This window comes from Heteronotia binoei, chromosome 6 (genome assembly GCF_032191835.1).
Source record: "Heteronotia binoei isolate CCM8104 ecotype False Entrance Well chromosome 6, APGP_CSIRO_Hbin_v1, whole genome shotgun sequence".
NCBI lineage: Eukaryota > Metazoa > Chordata > Lepidosauria > Squamata > Gekkonidae > Heteronotia > Heteronotia binoei.
Genome location: NC_083228.1, coordinates 6,684,346 through 6,712,290, shown reverse-complemented (window position 1 = coordinate 6,712,290; position 27,945 = coordinate 6,684,346). Strand labels below are relative to the sequence as shown.

The 27,945-nt window shown below is 49.0% G+C and overlaps 1 pseudogene; it reads right to left on the bottom strand.

Moving 5' to 3' along the window:
- Window positions 1-5,500: 5,500 nt before the first annotated feature.
- Window positions 5,501-6,087, bottom strand: LOC132573478 (mitochondrial calcium uniporter regulator 1-like; annotated as a pseudogene).
- Window positions 6,088-27,945: the final 21,858 nt, after the last annotated feature.

The window sequence follows — 27,945 nt, the reverse complement described above, 5'->3', positions numbered from 1 at the left end:
GGCCCTGCAGCACTAAGGGATCCTGTGCAGGTGCCAAGATCACGAGGACAGTGCTTGAGTACAATTTTTGATGAGAAAACCATCAATGCTTCCCTTGTGCGGAACCGATGACATTTAGCCCAGTTCAATTCACCAGACCAGGTCTAAGTTCGGTGGCACCTTCAAGACAGTTGTGTCTGCGGACTCAAGTGAGGACTGAATTTTTTTTTTTTTAATTTTATTTATATCCCGCCCTCTCCCGCCGGAGCAGGCTCAGGGCGGCTAACAACATTTAAAAGTGAAACAGTACAATAATAAAACATTAAGTTCACATTAAAACCAATCAATCAGTAATCAAAACATTCCTAAAACTAACGTTGGCGGTAAACATTATTAATTTAGCAGTAAACATTAGCTCAGTCATCGGTGAACGCCTGTTTGAAGAGGGCGGTCTTGCAGGCCCTGCGGAACGGGTCTAAGCTCCGCAGGGCCCGCACCTCCTCTGGGAGCTGGTTCCAGAGTTGTGGGGCCGCGGCTGAAAAGGCCCAGGTGCGGGTGCTTTGAAGTTTAACTTCTTTTGGCCCAGGGATATTCAGTCTGTTTTTGCCTACTGACCTCAGTGCTCTCTGGGGCTCATACGGGGAGAGACGGTCCCTCAGGTAGGTCGGTCCTTGGCCATATAGGGCTTTAAAGGTTATGACCAGCACTTTGTACTGGATCCGGTATACAATCGGCAGCCAGTGCAGTCCGCGTAGCCCTGGCCGTATATGCTCCCGTCTTGGGAGACCAAGTAGCAGCCTGGCTGCCGCATTCTGCACTAGAAATGGGTGTTCCTGCCAGTCTCGTTGGAACCAGGCGGACGGAGCTTGGGGACTTGGGAACAATGGGCGGCAGGATCCAAATCCCTGCTGCCCTGCACCAATCACGGGCCCCCTGCTGGTTTGAATGAACCAATAGCGTGCTTGCACAGGAACCCAGCGTTGTATATAGTTGGCCTCATTGGCCCAGTTCCTCAGCCTTTAAGGGCAGTCTTCCTTATGCTGTGCTTAATAAAGAGCTGATGTTCACTACCACCTCGCCTCTTCTATGCATCGAACCCGCTATATTATAAAGACCAACCAAGTTTTATTCAAGGTGAGCACACTGACTTAGATGGCCCAAGTTAGCCCCGTCTCAGCAGCTCAGCAGGGAGTAGCCCTGGTTTGTTCTCGGATGGGGGACCACCAAGGAAGTCCAGGGCTGCTGCATTAGCAGGCGTCTGCTGAATGACTCTTGCCTTGGCAACCTCACAGGGGTGCCGTAAGCCAGCTGTGACCTGATGGCACTTTGTACCACCGGCAAAGTTCTCAGCATGCCAAAATAACATTGAATCCCTCGCCTTTAAGCACGATTGAAGGACAGCCAGGTTCCAATACACAGCTTTTCTCCTTGGTTTAACCTATAGTCAGAGCTTGTTTCTGTAGAAGAAGCCAGCAGGAACCTATTTGCATATTGGGCCACACCCACTGACTCCAAGCCAACCAGAACTGTGCTCCTGCTCAAAAGAAGCCCTGTTCAAAAAAAAAAAAAAAAACGCCCTGCCGATAGTGAGAGGTCCACAGATTCGTTCCATTTCCTCCAGCTCTCCCTCACCTCATACCCCCATTTCTTTCAAATAGTATGTGAGGAGAAGGAGAAAGAAGACAACGACGACTCAGACTTTGAATATAAGAACGGTTTTGTTTGGTTCCTCCCTGCTCCATGTGTATGAGAGGAATTATTTTCTGTTTCCCAACACAGTACAGACAGATCCAAATTCTCTTGGCTTCTACCTCTCACCATCTGGCAGGGGTTTGTAGAAAATCCCATCCGCTCCTGAATGCTTGAGCTGTAACTGGCTCCAATCGAGGGCAAATATGTATTTATGGAAATGCTGAGTTCCTGCTGCTAAATTCCTTTTAAGAGTTTGGGGCTTCTCTTCCACATTTTGCCTTCTGCATGTGTGAAAGCAGAAACACGGAGGCAGCTTCACACAGGACAATTTCTGTTGTGACCAGGCTCATTCTTTCTGTTCAGCCAGATGATGCTTCAATGCCTCCTCTCTTGATTATGCTTCGTGAAGGGGTTGAAGTCCAGGTCAGCCTGTGGCCCCAGAAGGTCAGACCAGAACCAATGGGTTGAAATTAAATCAGAAGAGTTTCCGGCTCAACATTAGGAAGAACTTCCTGACCGTTAGAGTGATTCCTCAGTGGAACAGGCTTCCTCGGGAGGTGGTGGGCTCTCCTTCCTTGGAGGTTTTTCAACAGAGGGTAGAAGGCCATCTGACAGCAATGAAGATCCTGTGAATTTAGGGGGAGGTGTTTGTGGGTTTCCTGTGTTGTGCAGGGGGTTGGACTAGATGACCTTGGAGGTCCCTTCCAACTCTATGATTCTATGATTATATTCTATGATTCTATTAGAAAGAACTGCCTGACAGAGCAGTTCCTCAGTGGAACAGGCTTCCTGGGGAGGTGGTGGGCTCTCCTTCCTTGGAGGTTTTTCAACAGAGGCTAGATAGCCACCTGACAGCAATGAAGATCCTGTGAATTTAGGGGGAGGCGTTTGTGAGTTTCCTGCATTGAGCTGGGGGGTGGACTAGATGACCCTGGAAGTCCCTTCCAACTCTATGTTTCTATGGTTCTAATTGCCAACGTTTTCCCACAATAAGCCAGCCAACACTAAACTCCAACGGTGGTGATGAAAGTGCCATCAAGACACAGATGACTTATGGAAACTCCTCACCATTGCCTGCCTCTTTGCAGAGACCCTGGACTTCCTCGGTGGTCTCCCATCCAAGCACTAACCAGTGCCTCCAAGTGGTACCTGGGGATCCCTAAAATTGCAGCTCATCCCCAGACTGCACAGATCAGTTCCCCTGGAGAAAAACAGATGCCTTGGAGGGGGGACTCTGTGGCATTGTCCCCTGCTGTGGTCCCTCCTTTCCCCAGGCGCTACCTCTGAATCTTCAGGAGCTTCTCAACCTGGAGATGGCAGCCCTACCATGCTAACCCAGTCCAGGAGACCTGCCAACCTTAGTAACCAGGACTGACCCTGCTTAGCTTCTGATATCTAAGAACATAAGAGAAGCCATGTTGGATCAGGCCAATGGCCCATCAAGTCCAACACTCTGTGTCACACAGTGGCAAAAAATTTTATATACACACATACACTGTGGCTAATAGCCACTGATGGACCTGTGCTCCATATTTTTATCTAAACCCTTCTTGAAGGTGGCTATACTTGTGGCTGCCACCACCTCCTGTGGCAGTGAATTCCACATGTTAATCACCCTTTGGGTGAAGAAGTACTTCCTTTTATCCATTTTAACCTGTCTGCTCAGCAATTTCATCGAATGCCCACGAGTTCTTGTATTGTGAGAAAGGGAGAAAAGTACTTCTTTCTCTACTTTCTCTATCCCATGCATTATCTTGTAAACCTCTATCATGTCACCCCGCAGTCGACGTTTCTCCAAGCTAAAGAGTCCCAAGCGTTTCAACCTTTCTTCATAGGGAAAGTGCTCCAGCCCTTTAATCATTCTAGTTGCCCTTTTCTGGACTTTCTCCAATGCTATAATATCCTTTTTGAGGTGCGGCGACCAGAACTGCACACAGTACTCCAAATGAGACCGCACCATCGATTTATACAGGGGCATTATGATACTGGCTGATTTGTTTTCAATTCCCTTCCTAATAATTCCCAGCATGGCGTTGGCCTTTTTTATTGCAAACGCACACTGTCCTGACATTTTCAGTGAGTTATCTACCACGACCCCAAGATCTCTCTCTTGGTCAGTCTCTGCCAGTTCACACCCCATCAACTTGTATTTGTAGCTGGGATTCTTGGCCCCAATGTGCATTACTTTGCACTTGGCCACATTGAACCGCATCTGCCACGTTGACGCCCACTCACCCAGCCTCAACAGATCCCTTTGGAGTTCCTCACAATCCTCTCTGGTTCTCACCACCCTGAACAATTTAGTGTCATCCACAAACTTGACCACTTCACTGCTCACTCCCAACTCTAAATCATTTATCTGATGGGACTGGGTTAGCATGGTTCGTCCAGGTCAAGACTCATCACTTAACTACTAATAGGCTACCCATTTAAAATTCCTCCTAACATTTTACTACAGGGCTGTGGGCATCCCACCGTTCTGAGGTAACTTTTAAGGGAAGGAAGACACAGAAGAGGGTGGATGATCCATAGAATTGGCGCAGGTGTAGCGGTTAGAGTGTTGGACCTGGGAGTGCTGGATTTGGGGAACCCGGTTCAAACCCCCCCTCTGCTATGGAAGCCTGAGGCGTGTCTGTGGGCCTCTCAGCCTCATCTGACCCCCAGGGCTTCCGTGAGGATAAAATGGAAGAGAGGAGAATGGTGTAATTTGCTTTGGGCCCCTGCTGGGGAGAAAGGCAGGGTATAAACAAAGTAAGGAAAAGGAAAGGTCCCCTGTGCAAGCACCAGTTGTTTCCGACTCTGGTGTGATATTGCTTTCACATTTTCATAGCAGACTTTTTATGGGGTGGTTTGCCATTGCCTTCCCCAGTCATCTACACTTTTCCCCCAGCAAGCTGGGAACTCATTTTATCGACCTCGGAAGGATGGAAGGCTGAGTCAACCTCAAGCTGGCTATCTGAAAACCCAGCTTCCACCAGAGATTGAACTCAGGTCATGAGTGGAGCTTAGGACTGCAGTACTGCAGCTTTAACACTCTGCGCCACGGGGCTCAAACAAAGTAAACAAATTAATTAATTAACAAATACAGGACTCCTGTGGTTGCAGCCAGGCCTCAGATTCAGTGGGCGCTCACAGGAGCACAGCTCCTGAACCTTTCTGAGAGTTCCACCTCCTCCTTCTGAGAGTTCCACCTCCTTGTCCACTGAATAGTATGTGCAGCTGCATAACAATCCCTGGATGAGCTCCACCACCTATTTTTCTACAAAATGGCCCCTGGTTGCAGCCATACATTTTCCTTCTGTTCACATGCTTTGCTGATTCAAAACAGGTTCCATGACATTTCATCTCTCAGTATTCCAACACATCACCAGAGTACAGAGATCAATTCCCCTGCAGAAAACAGCCAATCTGACAAGGGTTGCCAAGTCCAATTCAAGAAATACCTGGAGACTTTAGGGGTGGAGCCAGGAGACTTTGGAGGTGGAGCCAGGAGATATTGGGGGCAGAGCCAGGAACAAGGGCGTGACAAGCATAATTGAACTCCAAGGGAGTTCTGGCCATCACATTTAAAGGGACAGCACACCTTTTTAGATGCCTTCCTTCCATAGGAAATAATGAAGGATAGGGGCACCTTCTTTTGGGGCTCATAGAATTGGACCCCCCTGCTCCAATCATTTTGAAACTTGGGGGGTACTTTGAGGAGAGGCACTAGATACTATATTAAAAATTTGGTGCCTCTACCTCAAAAAACAGCTCCCCCAGAACCCCCAAAACCTCCAGATCAATTCCCCATTATTCCAAAACACATTAATTATATGCTTGGCTAAAATTAAACATATATAACCTGTTGTACTTTGGTGACCATATCCTTGTACATCACAGCCATATTGCCATTCATGGTGTTAATTAACGCAGATACAATAATCTCAGATTGCAGAATGGTGAAACCATTTTCCGCCATAAGGCACACAAGAGCATGGGTGTCAAAATAAAGCTTCTTGCTTCCTGACGGGGGGGGGGACTCACCTTACTGGTTTCTACGTGCAGGGGTGATTCACAGATGCTGATATCTCGCTGTTTGGAGGTGAGGGAACGACCCCCATCGAGGCTGAGGAAACGGCTCCTCCTTGCCCCGAACATGCCAACGCTCTCGCAGCATGAAAAGCCACGCGCTGCTGAACTTGCGCGGCCATTGGTCTTGAGGCCGGCAGAAGCCAGGAGCTTGCTGCCAGCTCCCAGCGCGCTGTTACTACTCCTCCGCCTCCAGTCTCCTAGGCAACGGCGCAAGACCGCCGAGCGTATGACAACATTACGTGAGGCACCGGAAAGGAAAGCTCGTCACTCCAGCTGGATAAGGAAGACCCTCTTCCTGCCACCCACAACCACTACGACGGCTGCAGCCTGACCTCTCACCATCCCGGCTCTTCAGATCCCCATTGGGGATCGGTGGGAAGGGAAGGGGGGAGGAGAAGCTGCTGGGATCAGGGCTGGGTGGGAAGGGCCGCCATTCCCCCCTGCTTTCCAGATTTTTGGCGCGCGGGGGATGGAGGCTCCAAATCGGGGGTCTCCAGCCTGGGCGGGGGATTTGGGAAGCCTAAATCTGACAACTTTCCTTTCCCTCACAGAAACTGGACTGAAAACTGTTTTGTTTCCTGTCATGTAGACATCTTAAGATACCCACACTAGTTCAGAGTGTCAGAAACTTCAGTGCCACAGAATCCAGACAGAGGACAATATCACTTTTAAAACCCTATTTCAAAGTTGTAAATGGCGAACGTATGTGGGGTGCATAGACATTTCTTTTAACAGTTGTTTTCTAGCCTTCCTCTAACAGAGTTTGTTGGCTGCTGGCTCTGAGCATTCTGCATCCAAGATGACATACCATCAAGAGATAGATGCACATTCAGCCCTGAGCGATCCTTGAAGGATTCCAAGACCAAATGGAACATTGCTTTCTGGCCCTCGGAGCTTAGCGCACAGTAGTTTAAATGAGCATGAGTGACTGAAGAAAAGCATGCTGGGAAATTTGAGAGGAAAGGCAAAATGCTAAAGATAAAAAGAAAGCAGGCCATTCTGGGACGCTGTGCGTAAGATGAATGGTGTCTGATATCTTTGCTTTCAGGGAGTATGGTTATTCTTTGCATGTGAATAAACCTAAAGCAAAAAAAAAATAAAAATCTGTTTTCGATTACATGCCTTCGATGCTAAGGAAATCCCTGTTGATGTGATGAGTGCTGGGGGGTTGGGGGTGTCTGTGTATTTCAGAAACTTTGACAAGGGTGGAGAAGGGGAAACAAGGCAATTTTTTGCTCCCTGCAAAGAAATTGTGGATTTTTGCTGAAAAGGGGTCATGAGTTCCAGGTAGGATCTATTCACACTCTAGTGTTGCTTGAAATTTAGTACTGGAATACAAGGAAATATGGCAGAAAGTAGTAGGGCTGCTATTCTGGAGAGGAGGCGGCCGAGAGGTGATAGGATCTCCATCTTCAAGTCCTTGAAGGGCTGTCACCTAGAGGATGGCGTGGAATTGTTTTCTGTGGCCCCGGAAGGTAGGGCCAGAACCAATGGGTGGAAATTAAATCAAAAGAGTTTCCGGCTCAACATCAGGAAGAACTTCCTGACCATTAGAGCGATTCTTCAGTGGAACAGGATTCCTCGGGAGGTGGTGTGCTCTCCTTCCTTGGAGGTTTTGAAACAGAGGCTAGATGGCCATCTGACAGTAATGAAGATCCTGTGAATTTTGGGGGAGGCGTTTGTGAGTTCCCTGCATTGTGCAGGGGGTTGCACTAGATGACCCTAGAGGTCCCTTCCAACGCTATGATTCTATTCAGAAACTTTCATGAGGCAACTTGCAGTGCTGGATTAAACCCTGTGGAGGCCCCTAGGCAGTTGAAATCTTGGGGGGGGGGGCAGCAATTTGTCTCAGAGTCAGAATGCCCACCCCACCGCCTGCAGCCCCCTGCTGCAGCCTACAGGCACCTTCTCCAAAGCCCCTTTGACAAAGCTGTGGGGGAGAGACAGAGAGTGGTAAACTTGGCGATGACGCCAGCCGCAGCTGCACCAGGCAAGTCGGGCAAAGAGCAGCTCAGTGCAGGCTGGGAGGGCTGCAAGCAGGGGGGAAACGGGGGGGGGGGGCGGGAGAGCCGGCCTGGGGCCCCTCAAAGTGTGGGGGCCCATATGCTAGTGCCTACTTGGCCTAATTGTTAATCCAGCTTTGGAGGCAAGAACACTGCCCTGGGTGGCCCAGGCTGGCCTGACCTCATCAGATCTCAGAAGTTAAGGAGGGAGGCAGCCCTGGTTAGTACTTGGGTGGGAGGCCACCAAGGAAGTTGCTGCGTAGAGGCAGGCAGTGGCAAAGCACCTCTGGAGATCTTTTGCCTAGAAAACCCTATGGGGTTGCCATGAGATGGCACTTTACACCCACAATGAAGGAAGGTCGAGATGCCATCAGAGTTGGAAGGGGGGCAGAAATCCAGAGTCCTGGCTCTCAGGCTCAGCAGTGGAAGAAAAACAAGCTCCGGTTTTGTATTTAATCTTACTATCCAGTTTCCATATGGTTTATCATAGAGATTTTCCATAGAGTTTTCAGCAAGTCCTACGGTGGTGTGATGTCACTTCTTGGTTTTTCATAGAAGTAACGTGATGCCTTTGTGCCAACAGTGCCCCCGTGTCCCTTATCCCCCCCAGACTCCCATGTAGGAGAACATTTGACATTTCGAGGAGTTCTCCAGAAGTGAGGTCTTACCAGCGCAGAGTAATAATAATAATAATAATATTATAATATAATAATAAATTTTATTTATATCCCGCCCTCCCCGCCTAGGCAGGCTCAGGGCGGCTAACAACAGTTAAAGTGATACCATCACTTCACGTGACCTGGACACAAGACTTCCGTTGATACAGCCCAAAATTGCATTTGCCTTTTTAGCCACTGCATCACACTGTTGGCTCATGTTCAGCATATGATCTACTAAGACCTCTAGATCCTTTTCGTACATACTACTGCTAACACAAGTTTCCCCCATCCTATAACCATGCATTGGATTTTTCCTACATAAATGCAGAACTTTACATTTATCTCTTAAAATTCATTTTATTGATTTTAGCCCAATTTTCCAGCCTGTCAAGGTCATCCTGTATCCTGTTTCTGTCTTCTACTGTATTTGCAACTCCTCCCAATTTTGTATCATCAGCAAATTTAATAAGCATTCCCTCTATTCCTTCATCCAAATCATTGATAAAGCTGTTGAACAAAACAGGTCCCAGGACAGATCCTTGAGGCACTCCACTTGTCACTCCTCTCCAAGAGGATGAGGAACCATTCACAAGCACTCTTTGGGTGCGATCTGTCAACCAGTTACAGATCCACCTAATGGTAACAGGATCCAAACCACCTTTTACCAACTTGTCAACAAGGATAGTATGTGGGACCTTATTTCTCAAAAAAAGAGATCAGGTTAGTCTGACATGACTTGTTCTTGAGAAACCCATGCTGGCTTTTAGTAATCACAGCCATCCTTTCTAAATATTCCAGGACTGACTGTTTGATGATTTGTTCTAAAACTTTTCCAGGTATAGGTGTCAAGCTGACAGGTCAGTAGTTACCTGGATCCTCCTTTCCCCCCTTCTTGAAGATGGGGACAACATTCGCTCGCCTCCAATCTTCCGGCACCTCTCCTGTTCTCCAAGAATTCTCAAAAATAATAGTCAGAGGCTCAGAAATTACATCTGCAAGCTCTTTTAGAACCCTCTGCACTTCCCCGCCCCCAGCAAGCTGGATACTCATTTTACCAACCTCAGAAGGATAGAAGGCTGAGTCAACCTTGAGCTGGCTACCTGAACCGAGCTTCCACCGGGATCGACCTCAGGTCGTGAGCAGAAAGCTTGGACTGCAGTACTGCAGCTTTACCACTCTGTGCCACGGGCTCTTCCAATCAAGAAAATCCAGAAGAAATGATCATGTAGCACAATATTGTAGTGTGTGCAGATCCACCTCATGACAATAGCTCTTTGGTCGTGTTCCAGAGCGGGGAGATAGGAATGGTTGGCGACCAACTCAAGCAATTCTAACGGAGCAGGTTTCAGTTCAGTGTGGGTCTGAAAAGGTTAAGAACAACCCAGGTAGGTTAAGAAAGGCTTTAAATTCTGCCACAAACACTTCCAGATCCCCGAACACAAAGACTTCGACAGACAAATGTAGCTGTTTTCTCCTTCTGGCAGACAGAGTGTTTATTTCACCCTGGCTGTAATGAACTCCATCCCCCTGTACTTCCTGCATTTTTAAAATCACATCAATATGTGCACCGTTCCCTTTTGAAAACCGAGTGTTATGGAGTCACAAGGTCAAATTTTGATCAGTCTTGTGCTGGTAGAAACTGCATGCAAGTCGATGTGGGAGGAACAGCTCTGAGTTTATATAGAAATCTCCCTGGGGTTATTTTTTCTTTTTCTTTTTACTTTGCAGATTGCTGGCATCCTGAACTCATTTGTTCCTTCGCTACTTAACCATAAAGGGCTGAGTCTTTCGAGGGGCTTTTCACGTCCGGTGAATGATGTCAGTATGAATGAATTTTCAGCACAAAGAGGCCCAGGGAAGTTCTTGTTGTTGGCGCCTCAGCATTTGCCTTCGCTGAGGAGATGAAGATACATGTCAGGAGGGCCAACATAGATCAACTGAAACCTTTCTCAAATATGTTACATTTTTTTTTAAAGGAATAAATAATGGGATTGTACCAGAGAGAGTTGTCAGCTGAATGCTGGCAACTGCCAAGAGGGTCTGGGGGGGGTGACAAAATAGTCATCACAATGGCTCCACAATAGCACTTCTGGTGTGACCCGGAAATGGGCATGGTGACAGGGTGATGCTGTCTTGGAACATTGCCTCGACAGCAACATCACTTCTCGGTTCACACTGGAAGTGACATCATAGTATTGGTGCAATGATTCCTCTTCACATTTTCTTCCCGCTGCTCCAGATTTGGGCAGCAATCTATGCACCCTTACTTGGGCGCTTGCCAAAATGAATTCACTGGACTATATTTCTGAGTTATAGGAACAGGCTGGGAGAAAAGATATTGAGTTAAATGGAAACAAAAGTTTGACTTGGAAGCAGAGAAGCTCTTTCACAGTATCCACAGCCCTCCACATTTGCCAGTTAAGGGGAAAATGCTGCTCAAACAAAAAAGGAGAAGTCGGCCCCCTCCCAGCCGAACCGGCAACGCCGGTTTTAGGCTGGGGGCCGAGTTTGCCCTCCCAGAAGGAGGAAAGGCTGAGGATGGCTCCCGAACATACGGGGAGCTAAGGGGGCGTGGTGTCGGGGCTATAAAGCCCCGGCCCCACCCTGAGCAACGCAGTTCGTTTTAGGCTCTCGGGAAGAAGAGCCACGTTGCTCGTCAGCTGGGGGCGAGGGCTGGAGCCTGGGAGCGCGTGCAAGTGGCAGTCGTGGCGCGAGCGGGGCTGAGTGCCTTTTCCTGAGCCAGCGCGGGGCGAGCAGCAGCAGCACGCGTTAGGCTTTGGGGAGTGTATAGCTCCTTGGGCTGAGTGCCTTTCCTCAAGCAGATGTGGGGTGAGTGGAAGCATGGCGCGTTAAGGTTTAGGGAGCATACAGCTTCGTCGGCCTATACCCAACCCGGGCAGTGGGAGTTGGCCTCAGGGGGTTGTTTGGCTTGGTCAGGGGGGGCTTTAGGTGAGGGAGTTGGGCCATGGTGCCCCCCCTTTCTTCCATTTGTTGTGGGGGTAAAGGCAGCTAAGGGGTGTTGGGCTCCCCCCCCTCAGTTTCACCCCCCTCGCCTTTTTTCCACTCGCCCACCTCCCCCTCCCCTCTTCTGGGGACTATTAAAGGGCGAAAAGTAGGTGCAAGGTGCACCCCCCCCCCATTTTCTTGGGGCTGCGCTCCTGTTTGGGGAGTCTGGTTCCTAGGATTCATCTGGGGGGGGGGGTGTTCTTTGTTGGGTAAGGTAGAGGTGGGCATGGTGCCCAATAAGGGTCAGGGCCCGTCCAAGGGGAAGCAGCCTGCAAAGAAACGAGCTCAGCAACCCAGTTCCCCCTATGCCTTCGGCAAGGAGGCCCAACTTAGGCAGGCCATTATTTGGCAACTGGATGCGCTGGTATGTAGCAACCTCCAGCGCAAGCTTCAAGACATTCAGAACGAGTGGTGGACCAAGCTTGCAGTGAGAACCCAGCTGTATGCAGACACTGGTGATTTAAGAGGGTTCTACGAAGCCCTGAAGGCAGTATATGGCCCATCATATCAGGCTCAGAGTCCCTTGCGTAGTGCAGACGGCCAAGTGCTCCTCACAGACAAGGCATCCATACTGAACTGGTGGTCGGAGTATTTTCAGGATCTCTTCAGTGCCAATCACGTAGTTCAAGATTCAGCAATCCACCTCACCCCACTTCAACCAGTGAAAACAGAGTTGGATGTGATCCCCACCCTAGAAGAGACTGTTAAAGCCATCAAGCAACTGAAAAGTGGCAAGGCAGCGGGAGCTGATGGAATTCCACCAGAGATCTGGAAGCATGGGGGCATAGTACTACATAGTACACTTCACAAAGTACTTGTCACCTGCTGGGAACAAGGCAAACTACCACGGGATTTTCGCGATGCAATCATCATTACTCTACATAAGAACAAAGAGGAAAAGTCAGACTGCTCCAACTACCGGGGGATAAACCTGCTCTCCATTGCAGGCAAAATCCTTGCTAGAATACTCCTGAACAGACTGGTGCCCACCATTGCAGAAGAACTCCTCCCAGAGAGCCAGTGTGGCTTCAGAGCTAACAGGAGCACCACCGACATGGTATTTGTTCTCAGGCAGCTCCAAGAGAAATGCAGGGAACAGAACAAGGGTCTATATGTGACTTTTGTCGACCTTACCAAAGCTTTTGATACCGTTAGCAGGAACGGCCTGTGGCAAATCTTGGAACATTTAGGATGTCCCCCAAGGTTCCTCAGTATGGTCATCTAGCTACATGAAGACCAGCGAGGCCAAGTCAGACACTGCAACGATCTCTCAGAGCCCTTCCCAATTGGCACAAGTGTAAAGCAAGGCTGTGTTCTCGCGCCAGCTCTCTTTGCGATCTTTTTTAGCATGATGCTTCAAAGAGCCGCAGTAGATTTAGATGACGACGATGGTGTCTACATCCGCTATCGCACCAATGGTAGCCTGTTCAACCTGAGGCGACTAAAGGCCCACTCCAAAACAATGGAAAAACTTATCCGAGAGCTACTGTTTGCTGATGATGCTGCACTTGTCTCCCACTCTGTATCAGCTCTGCAGCATATGACGTCCTGCTTTGCAGAGGCTGCCAAGCTATTCGGCCTAGAAGTTAGTCTGAAGAAGACAGAAGTGCTCCACCAGCCTGCACCCCAGGAAGATTATCACCCTCCTTGCATCACTGTGGGTGAATCAGTTTTGAAGACAGTCCAGCAGTTCAGCTACCTGGGGTGCATCATCTCCTCAGATGCCAAGATCGACAAGGAGATTGACAATAGGCTGGCAAAGGCAAACCGTGCATTTGGCTGACTGCATAAAAGTGTGTGGAGCAACAAGCATCTGAAAAAAGGCACAAAGATCAATGTTTACAAAGCGGTTGTGATGACAACCCTCATCTACGGCTCCGAATCGTGGGTTTTATACTGTCATCACCTGCGACCCCTTGAGCGCTTTCATCAGCGCTTCCGTTGCGCCATCCTCAACATCCACTGGAGTGACTTTGTGACCAACACTGAAGTCCTCAAGCGGGCGGAGGTTACAAGCATCGAGGCATTGCTGTTGAAGACGCAGCTGCGCTGGGCAGGGCATATCTCCAGGATGGAAAACCACCGCCTTCCCAAGATTGCCCTGTATGGCGAACTTCCCACCGGCCATCGAAATAGAGGGGCACCAAAGAAGAGGTACAAGGACTCCTTGAAGAAATCCCTTGGTACCTGTTGCATTAACCATCACCAGTGGTCTGACCTAGCCTCAGATCGCAAAGCATGGAGGCACACCATCCACCAGGCTGTCTCTTCTTTTGTGAACGCACGCGTAGCTGGTCTTGAGGACAAAAGGAGATCGAGGAAGAATCGTACTCCTACAGCACCAACCCCAAATCAGACTTTTCCCTGCAGCCACTGTGGCCGGACCCGCCTCCGCATTGGTCTTGTCAGCCACCAGCGAGCCTGCAGGAGACGTGGACTACTGCACCTTTCTTAGATCTTCGTTCGCGAAGTCAAGCCGAGAGAGAGAGAGAGGATGCGCTGGAGCAACAGAGGGGCGCGGCTGGGGCTCCTACATAGGAGGGGCGTCGCCGGTCATCCAGGCGGTCTTCAAGGTTGACTTTTGAAAAAGAGGTTCTGGCTCACCTTTCAGCTTTGCAGGGTGTAACGGTCGGTGCAGACATGCGGCAGGAACCTGACCAGGAGGACGATGCGGATATGGAGGTGGTAGGCAACAAGGAGCTCAACACCCATGGAACAGAGGGTGTGGCGCCTCAATACCATGGCTTTGTTGGGCCTGTTTCACAGCCCTCTGGGCAAGGGGTGGCCACGACATCGTCACAAGGCACCGCCGCTTCTCCGGCAACGCCGGGGGTACTGCCATGGGGGAAATAGCAGCAATTGTCCCAGCAAGGAGGGTGGCTGAGTTATCAGTGGGGTACCTGGTATTATCCTCCTAATCCTTATGGGTCCATCCCCTTCCATGTCCTACCATATGGTGACACTGCGTTGCCGTTGGGGGATCATTTGGTGGTTGCAACTCGGGATAAAATCTTGAGGGGTGACTATGTGGATGTGTTCAGCCTTCTCTTTAGAGAGCTCGAAAAGAAAGATAAGGAGGAGCTCGACAATAAGGAGAAGGAGAAGCTGAAACATCGTAAAGTGGATACGACCTGGTCCAACTGGTTGCCGGGTTTCTTGATCTACGTGGGGGTAATAGCAAGGGCGCAGCCTTTATGGGCTGCGGCGTTGTTTCAATATTGTGACATAGTGCACCATGCATATACGGATTTCGTTGCTGCAGCGTGGTTGCAATATGATGAGGTCTTCAGGATGAAGGCTGCAGTCAACCCGGGGGTCCCTTGGGAACAAATCAACCAGCAGCTTTGGCTCCAGTTGATGTTCCCTGCAAAGCCCAATACGGGGGACAGGGCTGATAGTGGGCACCTGGTATATAAACAACAGAGCAGCGCAGGTGCCTGCAGTGCGACGGGCCAGTCGGTTCAACCCTGGCTGCTCTGCTGGGAATTTACGTCCAAAGGCATGTGTTCCAGGAAGGCCTGCAAATTCAAACATGAGTGCCCGCTGTGTGGGGAGCCTCATGCCTTTTCAGCCTGCAGTAAATCAAAAACAAAGGCTGGCCCCAAGTGCTGGAGGGCTGGGCCAAAGAACGGGGGCCGAGGGTGGACGCCCGGCAACCAATATCCCCTTTGGTGCTGCAGGGGCTTCATAGGGTCTGGCCTGAGGTATGTTCCTCTGGGTTTGAGGTCTCTTTTTTTCACACAGCCTCTTTGGTCGCATTTTTCAGGGCACTATGGATCAGTGAGCTGGTGGTGCAGACAAAGGCAGATCATTCGGACTGGGCTTTGCGCGCTGGTGACGTCAAATTTGTAGGGGGGCAAGTTAAGCTGACAGTCAGGCGGTCAAAAACCGACCAACATCAGAAAGTGTCGGTCATTGTGATCAGCCAATGTGCAACAGCCGAGTTATGCTCAATCAAAACCCTGGAGCAATATACATCGTTCAGGGGTGAGGGTGACGGCCCTTTGTTCTGTCGTCAGAAGGGCCCTCCTCTCACAAAGTTTCAGTTTTGGGCGGTGACAGGTAGAGCGCTGGCTGAGCTGGGTTTAGGGGGTGTCAAATTTGGAACCCATTCCGAATTGGAGCCGCATCTATGGAGGCCCTTTCCTTGCAACCACAGGAGGATCTGCAAGCCATCAAGCGGAGATGGCCGGGGGTCCTTTTGATATGGTCGGCAATATTCTCAAAAATTCTCAAAAATAATTCTCAAATAATTTTCCGGGATGTGACCTTTTTTCTGTTTTTCAGGTGCTGTGGCTCGTAGTTCGAGCCGTCGCATCCTCATCTGCGAGCACAGTATGGTATTCTGGGCAGCCCACCAGGCTAGGAGATTGCCAATTGGCACACAGCTAGGTCTCAGCGAGTGGGCGACAGTGGAGTGGCTTGGTCGCCGTGGCCTGCGTTGGCCGGGTATCATGCCGCTGCTGTTCCGTGGGAGGAGGGCGCCTCCTCCGGACATCCTGGTCATCCACCTGGGTGGTAACGATCTTGGCTTCATGAAGGGGAAGGCCCTTTCCTTGCAAGCACAGGAGGATCTGCAAGCCATCAAGCGGAGATGGCCGGGGGTCCTTTTGATATGGTCGGCAATATTACCACGTAGGGTCTGGCGGTCTGCCCTGTATCCTGGGGGAATTGAGCGTGTCGGACGCAAGGCCAACCGGGCCTTGCAAAAGGCTATGAAAGGGGGTTTGAGCATATTCCTTCCCCATCCGGCAATACGGGTCGAGAATGCCGACCTGCATAGCCCGGATGGGGTTCATTTATCTGAACTGGGAAACCGGGCCTTTTTGGACGAGCTAAGGAGGGGGTTGCGGTCGGTTTGGGCCCCCCGGTGGGTGCGAATGCCTAAGCAGAGGCTTGGCATTGGCGGTGGCAGGATGAGGGATGAGGGATTGGCTACAGTATTTTAGGGGAGCACCTTTGGCTCTGCACCAGTTGGTGCTGGTGGTCTGTACAAACTGCAGATGGGCTTTACAGCTCAATGCTGGGAGTGCAGATCACAACAAAGCCTCACCGGGGCGGCTCCTTCCAGTGGGTTGGATGCCGGCCTAGGTGAAGGTGGAGTTTGGGCCTGGCTGCTCAGCACCAGCCAGATGATATTGGGCTTGTCCTGGGGGCAGGGTCCTTGGTGTGACCTCAGGGCTTGTCCTGTTAGGCCTAGACCTCTTGCTATTCTAGCTCGTTCAAGTTATGTTTAATAAAGCGGCCCGGTTTTCATCCAACACTGTGTCAGCCTCTTCATTCTGACTGGGGGGGGGGGTTTAAGAAGAAACCCCTTCCTTGGTAACCACCATCCAATGTCAGATACACTATCCTGATCCCTGGAACGTGGGTCCTTTTAATGGCGCAGTTCTTCCAGCTACTCTGATTCGGAAAGCTTCTCTCTGCTATCTCTGACTAATGAGATAAATTGATTTGCTCTCTAACTGCATGCTAATGGATTCATTCACACCCAGTACGGTCTGTAGAAGCATCATTACAAAAGGGAAGCCGGCTTTGTGCTGCCAGTCTTCCTTCCTATTAAGGACCATCTCTCCCTTCCAAAGCAGCCTATTGTACCATTTCGGCACGTTGGCAACGATTACCCTGTGCGCAAAAAGGTAATGCCCCGTAATTGTAATCACTTATTATTCTTACATAAATTAGTGTCATGGGTAACATATACTTTTATTGCGCTTAATTGATTTCAGCGCTGGGCAAAGCAATAATTTAGGAGCAGGAAGCCATGGCCTTAAAATAAAATAAGCACTCTTTGGGTGCCAAGGAATGGTCAGGGTACGGCTGCATAATTGCGTTAGCAGCCAGTGAAACTGGTTGCAAAATGTTGGCTTTGCTTTTTTGTTTTTTCCCCCCTCAACTCTCATGTTGCATTTCAGGAATTTCTGAGTTTGTGTTTTGCAGGGGAGAGAGAAGACCTAGCAAAGGGAGGACAGAAACAGACGAATTCAGCTGTGGGGCGGAGAGTCAGAATACACAAGACTGGGTATTAGGGTTGCCAAGTCTGACTGACTCAACAAATATCTGGCGACTTTGGGGTGGAGCCAGGAGACATTGAGGTGGAGTCAGGAGCAAGGGTGTGGCAAGCACAACTGAACTCCAAAGGGTGTTCTGGCCATCATATTTAAAGGGACTGCACACCTTTTAAACGCCTTCCCTCCATTTGGAATAATGGATAGGGGCACCTTCTTTGGGGGCTCATAGAACTGGACCCCCTGGTCCAATCTTTTTGAAGCTTGGTGGGTATTTTGAGGAGAGGCACCAGATGCTGTGCTGAAACGTTGGTGCTTCTACCACAAAAGACAGCCCCCACCCACAGAGATCCACATATCAATTTTCCATTAAACCCTATGGGAATCGGTCTCCATAGTGCCTAGCAGACATTTCCCTCCCTCCCCACCCCCGCTTTCTGATGACCCTGAAGTGGGGGGAGGGCCTCCAAACTGGGGGATCCCCTGTCCCCACCTGGGGATTGGCAGCCCTACTGGTTATAGTGTTGCCAGGTCGACCCCCCTCCGCCTGGCCACCAGTGGGGGATGGGGGAGGCAGGTTTTTCAGCATCCCACCAAAGGTGGGGAGTCCCCCATCCCCAGCCACTGATCAGCTGACCAACAGGAGCAGGAGGAAGGCCCAGACTGTGTAGCTAGGCCAGCAATGCAGTGATGTCCTTCCTAGCATGTACCAGAAGTGGCATCATCACATTGGCAACGTCCAGCCGACATGCTGGTATTTCAGCAAAAACTCTATGGTAGGATCCCAAATGCCGGAACCCAAGGGTAGGTTTGCCAGATCTAGGTTGGGAGACTTAGGGGAGGGGCTGTGGCTCAGTGGTAGAGCATCTGCTTGGTAAGCAGAAGATCCCAGGTTCAATCCCCAGCATCTCCAACTAAAAAGGGTCCAGGCAAGTAGGCATGAAAAACCTCAGCTTGAGACCCTGGAGAGCCGCTGCCAGTCTGAGTAGACAAGACTGATTTGATGGACCGAGAGTCTGATTCAGTATAAGGCAGCCTCATATGTCCATATATGACTGGCTTGACTACTGGCCAAATGGTTGTCCTCCATTGGGAGGGACGGTGGCTCAGTGGTAGAGCATCTGCTTGGTAAACAGAAGATCCCAGGTTCAATCCCCAGCATCTCCAACTCAAAAGGGTCCAGGCAAGTAGGTGTGAAAAACCTCAGCTTGAGACCCTGGAGAGCCGCTGCCAGTCTGAGAAGACAAGACTGACTTTGATGGACCCAGAGTCTGATTCAGTATAAGGCAGCTTCATATGTTCAACTTCTGGAGATTGGGAGACAGAGTCTAGGGAGGACAGGGGCCTCAGTGGGGCACAAGACCGGAGTCCACCCTCCAAAGCATCCATTTTCTCTAGGGGAACTGGTGTCTGTAGTCTAGAGATGAGCAGTAATGCCAGGGGATCCACAGGTCCCTGCTAGAGGCTAGCATTCTTACCAAGGGTCTGCACGTGTTTATGATTCAAGAGCTGGACAAGGTCAGATTCAAAGCAGGAGATCAACAAACAACCACTACCGGAATTAAGACTGCCAGCCCGCCAAGGAAGCCTGGAGATCTCTGGGAATTATAATTAATTCCAGACTACAGAGATCAGTTCCCCTGGAGAAAATGTCTGCTCTGAAGGTCAGACTCTATGTTATCATAGCCTGCTGAGGTCCCTCCCTTCAAAGCCCACCCCCCAAAGTAGCCTTTTGTGGTTGCACCTCTCTTTGAAGCCATGGGTGATAAAATGGTGCATGCAGGGGTGGAATTCTAGCAGGAGCATATTAGGACACACACCCCTGATGCAGCCAATCCTCCAAGTGCTTACAAGGTTCTTTTTTGTAAGCTGTCAGAGGATTGGCTACATCAGGGGGTGTGGCCTAACATGCAAATGAGCTCCTGCTAGAATTCCACCCCTGGGTGAATGTATATACTTATTAGGGTTGCCAGATCCCCTGATGAATTTATTTATTTTTTTGTTTATTAGATTTTTATCCTGCCCCCCCAGCTGAAGCAGGCTCAGGGCAGCTCACAGGCAAAAAAATGCTTACATAGATAAAACAGACATAGATATTAAAGCAATAAGAACAGGCCTTACCTCCCTACTGCTGATCAGCTGGCCAGTGGGGTGTGTGTGTGTGCGGAGCTGACCCAGAAAATGAGAGAGATTCAATGTCATAGCCCACATGACATTAGAGAAAACACTGTGATATTGGAGCAAAAACTCTATGGTAGAAGCCAAACTTATCATAGAGTTTTGCCCCGATACTAGAGTGTCATCCTGGCATCTCAGAAGTGATGTCATAACTTCTGGGTCATGTGGGCAGTGATACAGACACATCACTGTACAAAGGGTGGACCTCCCTGCTGCTTCTGGTAAGTTCTGCTCTACCCCTGTGAGTTGGCAGGAGGGAACCCTAATATGTATATATAAAAATTATTTCCTTAAAAACCTTGAAAACCATCTTTCTTCCTAGAACAGGGGACTACAGTGAGTGACAGCCCCATTTGACCCCAAAAAGACACCTCCAAACTCAGAGAACCATACAGTTGTAGTGGAAGCAACTGATACCACTAACTGCAGAACTGGACTTTGTTTTTAGACTTATATCGCTTTTAGATTGAATATTGTTTTATTATATATATATGATTTTAACCTTGTATTATTGACTGTTGTAACCCGCTCAGAGCCCATTTGGGAATGGGCAGGCTATAAATTGAAAGTAATAGATGATAGATAGATAGATAGATAGATAGATAGATAGATAGATAGATAGATAGATAGATAGATAGATAGATAGATAGTTCAGCCACCTCCATCCAGCTTTCTAAACTGCTCTGTCTTGCACCCTCTCTCTTCTATAAGAGGAGAATTTTTGCAGACATTTTCATGGAGGCTGTTCTATAAAGTAGGAAAAAGCATAAGTTCAGCCCTGCTTTTGATAGCAGCTAGAAGTCCCCCCACCCCATGGGGGATGGAGGGAGAGGGTTGCCGGCTTCAGGTTTGGAAAATCCTGGATATTTGGAGTTGCACCCTGGATAGCATAAGGCTTAGAGAACGGAGGAACCTCAGCCAGGTATAAGGCCATAGAGTCCATCCTCCAAAGCAGCCGTTTTCTCCAGGGGAACTGATCTCTCTTGCCTGGAGATAAATTGTAATTGTGGGAGATCTCCAGCCACCATCTGGAGGTTGGCAAGCCAATATCAAGCAGCAGCAGCAGGACCACAGAGGCTGGGGGCAGATGGACAATGAAACTATAGCAGGCAACTGCTGGCAACCCGGCGATGCAATGGCCACACATGAGAGCATTTCCTCTGTGACTCCTGAAGTCTGGTTTCTCTGGGAGAAATGGGAAACCGAATCAGTAAACCTATTGATGTCCGTAGACTGGAGTCACTTTTGGTGTCAGAGATCTCCTGGCTACTAAAATATTTTGTATTACAGGCTGTAAAAAACCCAAGCTGAGTATGAAATACGAAACACTCTGCCCCCCCCCCCCCCCGCCTGCCCCGCCGGCCCCACCGCCAGCCTCCTTCCTCTCCCTCCCCCCTGGGCTTGGCTCTTTCCATCCTGAGAGTGCTGAAAGAATAATTGGAAAGCATGGAGGCTTCAGAGAGAAGTGTGGGTCATAAATGATTGGAAACCGTAAGACCATTCCTGGTATCTACCTGGCAGTTTTATATAATCAGATGCCTCCTTTATTTAGCGGTTTGTTAAATCGCCGGTTATAGATTTTTAAATGTGTTGCCGCATTTCCTAGCACCTCCACCGTTTGCTTTTACCGGCCTGCAGTTGAAAGGGATGGCCAGGAAGGGATTCTGTTCCTGGATTGCCTCGTTTTTAACCTCTGCTGTTTACAACACTGTTTGAGGAGAGGGGAGGTTGTGGGAACAACACTCCTCGTTTAGGGTGACGAGAACATTGCAGAGGAGTGATTCTTCTTCTTAGTATGATCCTTTTGCAGATAAACAGCTGAACAGGGATACTATTGCGGCAAAACCTGACGGAGACTCTTTTTAGATTTTGTCTCTTGGTGAGAAATGAGAGGCCATTGTGTCAGGGGGCCATTTTGGAGTCGGTGAGTCTGAGGAGTCAGAGAGCCAAAGAAGAGTTGAGTTCAGTGTTCTATAATGAATACAGTGTGACCTCAAAAATAAGGCCAGGGGGGGAGATGAGGGATGTCAGCTTGCAGGTGAGACCTCGGGATCTCGTGGAATTACAGCCCCTAAACGGATGTTTTGGAGGCAAGCATCCCTAATTTGGCATTACACCCTGCTAAATTCTTCCTCTCCCCTAAGCTCCACCTCAAAATCTCCAGGAGTTTTCCAATCTGGGGCTGTCAGCCCAACCTTCCCCTCCACCGCCCCCCCCCCCACAAACACCAGTGTCTTTGTGGGACTTTTGATAAGGTACTTTTAAGGTAGTTCTAGATGACTAAAATGTTCTGGTCAATGACTGTAATAATAAACTGAACTGAACAAACACCAGTGGCCGGGGTGGGGGGGTGGGGCTGGGACCTGGCAACACAAGTTTTCATAAGGACGGTCTATACATTTTGATGATGACGATGACGACTCCCTTGTTTGTTCTGGGTACACCTTCAACCTCTCTCTGCATCCTGAGGTCACGCTCTTTTAATGGTACAAGAGCGAGGGCAGGGAAGGGAAGGTGCCCTCTCTGCAATTTGGCTTTGAGATACTGCCACATAGAGCCAAAGTAGATGTGACGTCATCCACGAGTCCACCACAGGGACTGTCTGCCATTTTGGAGCAAGGCATTCCTTTCAAGAGTGCCGTGGGATCTAGGTTTAATCACATAAACCTTGTGCGATTCCATGAAACTTCAGGAGAGGCCCTCCTGACTCCCATGGAGAGGCCCTCCTGGGCCATGGAGAAGCCCTCCTGACTCCCACCAACCAATGAATCATTGAATCATAGAGTTGGAAGGGACCTCTAGGGTCATCTAGTCCAACCCTCTGTACGATGCAGGAAACTCACAAACACCTCCCCCTAAATTCACAGGATCTTCATTGCTATCAGATGGCCATCTAGCCTCTGTTGAAAAACCTCTAAGGAAGGAGAGTCCACCACCTCCTGAGGAAGCCTGTTCCACTGAGGAATCGGTCAAAAGGTCAGAAAGTTTTTCCTAATGTTGAGCCGGAAACTCTTTTGATTTAATTTCAACCCGTTGGTTCTGGTCCTACCTTCCAGGGCCACAGAAAACAATTCCACACCATCCTCTAGATGACAGCCCTTCAAGTACTTGAAGATGGTGATCATATTACCTCTCAGCCACCTCTTTTCCAGGCTAAATATCCCCAGCTCCTTCAACCTTTCCTCATAGGACTTGGTCTCCAGACCCCTCACCATCTTCATCGCCCTCCTCTGGCTCCATTCCAGCTTGTCTAGATCCTTCTTAAAATGTGGTGCCCCAAACTGAACACAATACTCCAGGTGAGGTCTTACCAGAGCAGAGTAAAGTGATACCATCACATCACGTGATCTGGACACTATACTTCTGTTGATACAACCCAAAATTGCATTTGCCTTTGCCTTTTTAGCCACCGCATCACACTGTTGACTCATGTTCAGCATATTATCCACTAAGACCCCTAGATCCTATTCACACATACTACTGCTAAGACAAGTCTCCCCCATCCTATAGCCATGCATTGGATTTTTCCTACCCAAATGCAGAACTTTACATTTATCCCTGTTAAAATTCATTGTATTGATTTTAGCCCAGTTTTCCAGCCTGTCAAGGTCATCCTGTATCCTGTTCCTGAAAAATGAAGTTCCTTTGTTGGGTACGTGAGGAAGGGCCTTTCCAGTAGCAGCCCCATGATTATGGGACAACCTCTCCAGGGAGGTGAGCCTGGCCCCCCTCGCATTAAGTCTTTATAAGACTGTTGAAGATGGCTTTATTTAAGACCACATTGAATTAAGTCTACTGCCAGTCCTGAGGTGTGATTTTAATTTTTTTAATGTTTCTAATATATTTAATGTTATGTGCTTGAGTCTGTCTCGCAAGCCATCGTTGAGCTCTTTAAGAAAGAAAGGCAGCTAATAAAATTTTAAATAAATATATTCGATTATATTAATGTATTAAAATATATTAGATTTGGCCCAATGTCAAAAGTGCCCATCAAAAGTAGTAGGGTGCCTTAAGTAGTGAGGAACCCTATTTCAACATAACCTTTGATAGCAGCAGTTTCCAGTGGCCGCAAGAAGGTCAGTGTGGTGTTTCCCACCATTTTTAATCAAAGGGTTAACTGCCAATGAACGAATCTCCTTGTGTCAAATTACCATCGTGTCGCAGACGGGCATTCTGTGCTCTCAGCAAGAAGATCCATGCAAACATCTGTGTGAATAATCTCCCTGGGTGTTTGTGTTTGCAAATAGTAAACACCAAAGGTGCAAAGCGACCAGCTGTTCTTTTGCAGACAAACAGGCAAGGACACTCTCTCTTTTCCGATTCACCAGATTCAGCCAGCTTCCACGACAGCATGCTGTCGATTGCTATCCTAATTTATGCGCAATCTTGATGTCCGGACTCTCCCCTGGTTTGCAAAGCAAACTCTACCCTTATTTGATTTTTCAGGGACATTTTATTAATGAAAACCATCAAGGGCATGATGGGACTGTTTCTCCTTCCCATGGATATTAAATGGCACCCACCATAAGGTTGCCAGCTCCAGTGCATGAACATTCCTAAGGATCTGGAGTTGGAGTTTAGAGAGGGTGGAGTTTGGGGAGGGAAGAGACCGCGGTGAGATATAATGCCGTCTTCTCCAGGAGAACTGATCTGTATTGTCTAAAGATCAGTTGTAATTCTAAGATATCTTCAGGCCCCGCCTGGAAGTTGGCAGCCCTATTTTCCATTGAACAGATAGTGGGCGATGCCAAGGTTGATAGTGCTGATCACCATCTGGTGTGGTAGCTCATGTTTGCTTGAGACTTCTTTAGAATAGGCCTCTCTCTCTCCTTTGGACTGTGACCTGGTTATGAACTGGATCTAAGTTTACCATGTGTGTCCCAAGGGTTGGATATGAGGTTGTCCCATTCCAGTAAACTTCTTGCCCTTGCCTGTATTCTTGCTAGATGCTCAAATGTTTGCTGAACTGAACACAAATTTTAACTTGTCGTTTATTAGGGATGGGTATAAGCTGGCTGCTGAACTGAAATTTGTCATGGATTTGGGGCAGTTCATGATTCATGAAGTAATGTTCACAAACTGAAGAACCACCATGAACCTTCATGAATTTCGATGCAGTTTGTGCATGGTGAGGGGTCTGGAGACCATAAGAACATAAGAGAAGCCATGTTGGATCAGGCCAACGGCCCATCAAGTCCAACACTCTGTGTCACACAGTGGCAAAAAATGTTATATACACACATACACTGTGGCTAATAGCCACTGATGGACCTGTGCTCCATATTTTTATCTAAACCCCTCTTGAAGGTGGCTATGCCTGTAGCCGCCGCCACCTCCTGTGGCAGTGAATTCCACATGTTAATCACCCTTTGGGTGAAGAAGTACTTCCTTTTATCCATTTTAACCTGTCTGTAGGGTGACCATAATGTCTGAAGGCCAGCCAGGGACACCTTGGGGGGGGTGGAAGGTAGGGGTGCGCGCGCGCGAAGCCTCCAGGGACCAGCGCCGGCCTCTCCGGACCCCGCGCGCGGGCAGGGAAGGCGGGGAGTGAGGCAGCCAGCGTCCCTGCGCGTGCGCACACCGCTGTGCGCACGCACAGGGACGCTGGCTGCCTCACTCCCCGCCTTCCCCGCCCGCGCGCGCGGCCCGCCGGCTCCCCGCTGGCTATACCGGGACCTTGTAATGGTCCCGGTATAGGCAGCCCGGGAGCCGGGATTGGGTGGCCAGAACCGGGAAAGTCCCGGGAGACCGGGACGGTCTGGCCACCCTACCTGTCTGCTCAGCAAATTCATAGGACCAAGTCCTATGAGGAAAGGTTGAAGGAGCTGGGGATGTTTAGCCTGGAGAGCAGGCGGCTGAGAGGTGATATGATCATGGTGGTTCGTGAAGAGAAGAAAGAGAAGAAATACTTCTGTCTGGGGCCCCTTCTTGTCTAACATTCTATGGCAAGGGAAGTCATTGACAGCTGAAACCAGGGGTCGCTTTGTAGAAAAATAGGTGGTGGAGCTCATCCAGGGATTGTTATGCAGCTGCACCTACTATTCAATCGACAAGGTGGGGAGGAAGAAGGAAAACCCTCAGAAAGGTTCAGGAGCTGTGCGCCCGTGAGCTCCTGCTGAATTCAAGGCCTGGGTGAAACCAGCAAAAAAATATTTCTGCACATGGCAGAGCCAATATGAATCAAAGGATCAAAGAGTTAGAAAGGACCTCCAGGGTCATCTAGTCTAGGGGTGGCCAACAGTAGCTTTCCAGATGTTTTTTTTGCCTACAACTCCCATCAGCCCCAGCCATTGGCCATGCTGGCTGGGGCTGATGGGAGTTGTAGGAAAAAGCATCTGGAGAGCTACCGTTGGCCACCCGATCTAGTCCAACCCCCTGCGCAATGCAGAAAACCCACAAATACCGACCTCAAATTCACAGGATCTTCATTGCTGTCAGATGGCCATCTAGCTTCTATTTAAAAACCTCCAAGGAAGGAGAGCCCATCACCTCCTGAGAAAGCCTGTTCCATTGAGGAACTGCTCTAACGGTCAGGAAGTTCTTCCTAATGCTGAGCCGGAAACTCCTTTGATTTAATTTCAACCCATTGGTTCTGGTCCTACCTTCTGGGGCCACAGAAAACAATTCCATACCATCCTCTATATGACAGCTCTTCAAGTACTTGATGGTGATCATATCACCTCTCAGCCGCCTCCTCTCCAGGCTTAACATCCCCAGTTGCTTCAACCTTTCCTCATAGGACTTGGTTTCCAGACCCCTCACCATCTTCATCGCCCTCCTCTGATATAATGCTTAGTAAGCATTCCCTCTAAGCTGAGTTAGCGTGAGCTAGCTCATAGATTTTTAGCCTCCAGCTCACACATTTTTGTCCTAGCTCAGGACAAATGGTCCCAGAGCACAATACTTTATGAAGTAGCTCATAACTTTAATGCCAGCAGCTCACAAAGTAGAATTTTTGCTCACAAGACTGCAGCTTAGAGGGAACATTGGACTGCGGTGGACTATGTGACATGGGGAGACCCATGTTCAAACCCCTGCTTGGTCACAGAAACACATTGAGTGACACAAGAACATCAGAAGAGCCCTGCTGGATCAGACCAATGGTCCATCTAGTACATCATCCTGACTCACACAGGGTCTAACTAGTTCCTCTGGATGGCCAACATCAGGGCATAGAGGTTGAGGAATGGTCCATCTAGTCCATCATCCTGTCTCACACAGGGTCTAACTAGTTCCTCTGGATGGCCAACAACAGGGCATAGAGGTTGAGGCCTTCCCCTCATTTTGCTTCCTGGTTTAGTGTTTCTGAATGTAGAAGTTTCCCTCCGTCACCATGGCTAGTCACCATTGACAGACCTGCCCTCCATGAATCTATCTAATATTCTTAGAAAGCTGTTTACTCCTGTGCCCATCACTAGACATTTTAATCACTCCCTGCTAGATTATTGTCTGATGCAATGATGTCACTTCTGGGTCACATGGCAGCCCAGGTGAGCACTGGTAGGCAGAGCCATTCGAAGAAGACCGTAGATTTATACCCCACCCTTCTCTCTGAATCAGTCTCAGAGCGGCTTACAATCTCCTTTATCTTCTTCCCCCACAACAGACACTCTTTGAGGTAGGTGGGTCTGAGAGAGCTCTCACAGAAGCTGTCTTTCCAAGGACAACTCTTACGAGAGCTCCAAAGCCACTCCAGCAGGTGCAAGTGGAGGAGTGGGGAATCAAACCCGGTTCTCCCAGATAAGAGGCCGCACACTTAACCACTACACCAAACTGGCACAGGAGCCTTCCCTTTCAGATCCAAGTCTTCTGCTCTAACGACTCTGTTGATACCCCTTGCAGGGTTCCTTGCTTAGGGGGAACATGGTTCTCTTGGATTCTAGGCATTGCCTGTATACAATGCAAACTGCACATGAATCATGGTTAGGTAAAAATTCTAACCACATTTTACTTAACAAAAATTGAGATTTACTCTGAAAGTTTCCCTCTCTCAGGGTGCACTAGCAGCTCCTAAGGGTAAAAACTAGGGATGGGTACAAACAGCTCACAAATTGAAGTTTGTAACAAACTTTGTCCGGGTACATGGTTAGTGAGCCCATGTTCATGAAGACTGGAACCACCACGAATTTCCATGAACTTTGATGCAGTTTGTGGTGGTTCATGAAGCGGAGAGAACAGTGGTTTAACTGGTTCAGGGCCATTTAAACCCCTGCTTTCTGCTCTTTACAAAAAACAACTGTTAGGTTGTTAGGTTCTGAGCCATTTAAACCCTCCGGTTCTGCTTCCTGCTGCTTCAAAGTGGTAGAGACAAAAAGCAGAAGGTAAAAAGGCTCTATTTAATCCTCT